This window comes from Pinus tabuliformis, chromosome 4_2 (genome assembly GCF_031772625.1).
Source record: "Pinus tabuliformis cultivar Carrire ecotype Pingquan chromosome 4_2, CPIR1, whole genome shotgun sequence".
Lineage (NCBI taxonomy): Eukaryota > Viridiplantae > Streptophyta > Pinopsida > Pinales > Pinaceae > Pinus > Pinus tabuliformis.
Window position 1 is genome coordinate 924598628 of NC_142304.1, and position 6006 is coordinate 924604633.

A 6006-nucleotide genomic window follows, 5' to 3' on the forward strand; every position below is an offset into this window, starting at 1 on the left:
AATCTTTTGACAAAATTGATCTGTCCAAGGAAGGATTGCATGGCTTTCTTGTTATGAGGTATGGATATTTCGGAAATTTCCTTGATTCTGTCAGGTTCTATATGAATACCAGATTTTGACACTAAGAATCCGAGCAATTTCCCTTCGCTTAATGCAAAGAAAGATTTCTTTGGGTTGAGCGAAATCCCATACCTCAAGCATCTTTGAAAGATTTGCTTCAAATCTTTGAGGTGGTTGTTTCGTTTTTTGGAGTACACTGTTATATCATCCAGGTAAATCACTACTGATTTATTGACTAACCCTTTAAACGCGATGTCCATGGCTCTCTGAAAGGTAGCTCCGACATGGATCAGACCAAATGGCATTTTCCGATATGCATAGATGCCCCATTTGGTTCGGAACGTAGTCTTTAACTGATCATCGGGATGCACCAGTACTTGATTGTATCCTGAAAATCCATCCAGGAATGACATTAATTCTGAGCCTGCTACCACTTGTAATATTTGCTCCATAGGTGGGAGGGGAAAGTTATATTTCTGACAGGCTTTGTTGAGATTTCGGAAATCGATACAGATTCTAATGTCTCCGTTTTTCTTCCTAACGGGCACCATATTGGATACCCATTTAGAATGCCTTACGGGGAAAATTATTCTGGCTCTCAACAACTTATTAAGCTCAGTTTTTATCTGATTTTCTAGGTTAGGGTGTATTTTTCTGAGCTTCTGCTGGACAGGTTTTTCATTGTCAATCATAGGGATAACATGTTGAATGATAGAAGTGTTGTATGTTTTTAGCTCATCGTAATTCCAGGCAAAAACGTTTTTGTATTGTCTCAGAAGACGGATATATGCTGATTTCTCCTCAGGGGCTAGGCCATGACCTAGGTTAATGTTTTGTGGCTTCTGATCGGTCCCTAGGTTTACCAATTCATAGTTCAGGGTAGAACTGCACAGTTTAGCATTGGCGGACCTTTTGAACCGATTTTTCAAATCATATAAATCTTCTAACTTGACCACCGATTTCGGTATAGCATTGTCGGAGCCATTTTGTTGTATTTGATGATCATGATGGTCTTCGTCGATTATCTGATTTGAGTAGGATCCTTCAGAAGTAAGGAAATTTACGATGTCAGGATCGTCGTTGAACACTCTCCAATTGGTGATATTGTCAGGGGATGGATGGTCTAAAGATTAATTCTATTGAAAACCTATCAGGACTAAAATCTTCAGAAGGGATGAGTCTAGAGGCTACGTTAGCTAACAGGTCTGCGCTCGCGTTTTGAATTCTTGGAATTGACGAGATGTTGAATGCTACGAAATGTGCAGTGAGATCTTGAACTAATGATTGATAATGCTTTAAATGACTTGACAGGCAATGTATGGTGTTACGTACCTGTTTTACGACGATCTCTGAATCTCCAAAGACTTGAATATACTTAACGTTCAATCTGATTGCTTTGCATAGGCCTTGAACCAAGGCTTCGTACTCCGCTGTGTTGTTCGTGCAATCGAACTCAAGTTTGCATGTGAGCATAGTCTTATTCCCGTCTGGGTTAATCAGAACACATCCTGCTCCCGCCCCCTCATTGGATTTTGATCCGTCAAAATATAATTTCCAAAATAAAGATGTATTTACAGAATTATCTAAAAAACTAAAACATTTTGAGTCATCAGTTTGGGAGAAATTTTCAACTTGGGATAAAACTGAATTCTCTAAGTATGGTGAAATATGAGCATTGAAATTACCTAGGAAAGAATCTATTGCGTAATTTCCTACAATGCTGCTATTGTACGTTATGGCCTCATTTTATCCTTCCAGTTCTGTCACTATGTATTTTTGGTGCAATTCTCGCTCAACCTTTATCTGATTTGGTTTACCATTGTATGGTAACCACATGTGCGACCAATCGGTTGAAAAATATCCGTGGAGTTTTTCCGACCAATCCCTGCTAAGAATCAAACCATAGAACTCAGGGATATCAACTACTAGAATGTCGATAACCTGACACACTTTTGGGTTAGACGACAATCTTATGGTCACCTGATTGAGTTCACCAATCACTTCGACTTGGGATCGATCAAGTTGAACTATACGTACTGCGAATTTTTGAGGTTGCACATTCAATTTGGCACATATTGACCTGGGTAAAATGTTCGTTGAAGCACCAGAATCGACCAAGCAATTGTGCATGTTTTTGTTGAAGATTTCATATGTGAGAAGAAAAGGAGGAGTATGAGATCTTGATCTTCCTCCAATCAAGGCGATGTCATTTGGATCAATTTTATTGATCGTGTTGGTTGGAGGCCTCCCCAGATTGTGGGAAGCTACAGCTGTAGGTAAAGATGTAGTAGGCACAGCATGTAATTCTTTCATCATTATTTTCTGCTGGTGTTTCAATTTACTCAATTCATACAGAGTGATATTAGCCCTAGTCTTCTTCATGTCATTAATGATGTTATACTCCATTTCATCCGACACTATTAGTGTTCTTGATGGAGGCGTTTGATCAGATTGGAATGGGCTAATCTGGGTCGCTTTAGCAGTTGCCTTTTTTGTCGTGACCTTTTCTTTTGTTGCAGGGCTTGCGCCCTTTTGTTTTCGGGTAGTTAGGGGAGGATCAAGTTGGTTTCTGCTTCTCGTGCTAACAGGAAATGCTTCTTGATCATCTTCTTGTGGGAGGATGAAGTCCCACATTCCTTGTAGTTCTACGATCTCTTCCTCGTCGGTCTGCCCTTCAGTGGTATTCTCTTCTTCTTCGTCTTCCTCAGATTCAACGTTCGAGACAACACTAGGTGGTCTTACCTCCATGGGAGGATTTCTTTTAAAAGTCCTAAAAGGCTTTTTCGAAGAAGTCTCTACTACTTGTTTCTTAATATCAATCATCTCATTTGACATGGATTTCAACACTTTTTGTAATCCTTCCAAATCGAAAGGATCTTTCGTTTGCTTCTTCTTGGTGTCTTCTTTGAAAGAGATCTTCTTAGATTTGCGTTATTATATAGCGGATCTCTTTTCTAGGGCTACCACGCATTTTTCCACTGCTAACGCTTCTGTTAAGTTGTCGACTAAGGTGGTCTTGTTTGCCCTATCTATGAAGATAGCCAAGTTTGGAGGTAAAGCCGTGATGTACCATTCACATCTTACTTCCTCGTTGGGTTGTGAGGCAGCGGGGATTTTGTTGAGGATCTTATTGAACCTTAAGTTAAAATCTTTAATGGGTTCTCTAGCCTCAGCCTTAAGATTAGATAGGTCATTGATCAATGTCGCCGTGGATCTGTCATCACCAAACTTGGTGAGGAAATGGCTTTGAAAAATGTCCCAGCTTGTGATGGATCCAGAAGGTAACGAAAAGTACCATGACCCGGCTGTTCCTTGCATTGTATAAGGGAAAAGACGGACAACATCGTCTTCTTTAGTGACTCCGTTAAGATTAACAGAAAGCATGAAATTATTGATATGTTCCTCGGCTAGCATTCCTGCTTCCGGATTGAATTTAGGCAGCCATTTCTCAGGATGGGCCGGTATAGGGCTCAGGGGTGGAGGCATTAAAACCGCCCCAGGATTGTTCCATGGAGACTGAGCCATCGTTGAGCTGCTAGTTAATGGAAGCGCAGAAGATGATCTCTGATGTTGAGAAGATGAAGATATTAAGATCTTTGATGTTTGAAGAGGAAGGTTTGTAGAAGATGGGTGAGTGAGTTGGAACGAAAGAGTGGGTGGTTGACTTCGCGGTGAGGGAGTTGATATGGATGAAGTGGATGAAGGAGTCTAACTGTCAGACTCTGGTGGTGTTTTCCTTGCTCTTTTCCTGGTGGGGAGAGGGAGTTCACTTGGTTGTATGCCAAATTTTTCACTCTTTGATCTGGTAAGGGGATGAGCAGGGTTGTACTGCGAAGTCACGCTGCTTTTAGATTTATCAGACTTCTGGTTAAAAATAGAGAATCCCTGGAGTTTACGAATCAAAGTTCGAATTTCAGGGGGATCAATGATAGATTGGTCTGATATGTTCGGATATGTAGCAGTGGTAGGTACTTGAGCGACTTCAAATTCTGGGTTTAACCGTGTTGGAGAAGTCGAGGGAGTTGATGAGGGTGTATTACTCTCAGAATGGTATTTTGATATTTCTTTATGTGCCATTCATAGTTCATGCCCTCCTTCTAGCGCCAAATATGTTGAGGGCCCTGAAATCGGGTCAACAACAAGGGGGATACCCACCCGGTCAGGAACCTGGTTGGCGGCTCCGTGCCCGTTTGGTGTAGCGGGTCCGACTGGGGATAACAGGACCAGCTTCCCGTTCTATGGGGGTGTGTGTGTATAGAGTTCGGTGATGTGTGTGTGTGTAAGATTAGATAATGAAAATATGGAATTATTTCTAAGCTAATCTAGTTCTAAACTCTGAGACTAAACTTTATACTACTTTAATCTATCAAGAACAACACATCTAATCTACGCTAACCCGGGATAGAACTTTTTCCATTATGCGATCTAGAAAGATTTCACACAATAACTGGTAATGAAGATTATTCAGCTATTATGAGAATATAAATCAATTAAGATGAACCATCCTGCATAAAAAGTTAAACAAAACGGTTGTGAACAGCATATCACATAATCAGTTATTCATGTATTAAGCATAAATCAATGACTCCACCGTACAGAAGTGCCAAATGGTAGTCTACTCATTCATACGTTAACATATAAACAACATCAGCTGTATATTACTCTAAGAATGCAAGCAGAAACTCGTCAAGAGATAAAAGTACCATTTATGACTGACTTTATACTCACAGACCTGAAGCAATAATGATCTATTTCTACTTACTTCTAATGCCTACTAAGAGTACAGAAGTGCAACATCAATAGCAGGTATTAAAATGCAAACATAAATAAATCTTGATCCGTCCATTCATCAAAAACCCCCTCCGAGGGTGCAGAAGTGCATGTTCTAAGGACAAGTTTTTTGACAAATTTCCGGACCCTTCTCCAATGCAACGAGAAGGGTTAAATACTACTAACCGGCTAATTTTAATTACACAAATTTAGGGAACGACTTCAAATGACCGCCCTTTTACTAAAACAAATTTATTTCTAAAAACTGAATCTAATTTCTAACCATTTATGTATCTGCTCCTTAGTGTTGTAAGCGATGCGCTGTTCGCTGTGAAAGAGTCAGCTGCTTGTCCTTTCCTTTTGTTCAAGCTTGAAAATTAGAAATAACAAGAGCTGGCACCTCTTTCTGACAAACTAGAAGATATTTTTGAAAGTGTTCTTCTGGAGGAGTGTCTTCACGGCGTGTACTCTTAGTACAACTCAGATTTCTTTCAAATTGATTGTGCTGTTGCTATTTCAGTTTCCGGCCGTGCGAATGACTCAATGAGCTGGGGATTTTGTTGCCTGAACGATTTTCTCAATTGAAACTTGTTTCCATTCTTTGTTCCAGGCTTTTCTGAGATGTCTTTCCCCTTAAGCGTTTTTCTTTTTGCTTTACCCCATTTGGGACTCAGGATCTTTCATAAACGCTTTGCTTTTGTGCGCCTTTGACTCTGAGTCCTAGATAGCCTATTTCCATCAGCATTTGTTGAGTGATACTCTGGGATCCACGGTCCTGCTGTATGCGGTATCCATCTGCGACGTCATCTCCTCTCTTTTCTTCTAGTTCTGGCGCTTTTCCTTGGATGTTTCCTGCATATAGATTTATATCAGTTGCTGACTTATAGTTCACGTAAATGAAAAGAGACAGAAGAAAAGATTGACATGAAAGCAATTAAGTTCTAATGAATGCATAATCATGTCACCCATTATGACTTGACTCTTCGAAAAACGCAACATAATCATCCTTGGATACTCAGGCGTACAATCATTAATTTCCCGTAAGGTGCGCGCCTAACTTTAGGCTCCTAGATCATGCCGAGGAATGCCTGCGATGATTGGCTTCTGCGATTTGCATTGCAGCATCGAAGATTGCGAGGTAAATAGGTGGCATCGCAGCAATTGATAGTCTCATTT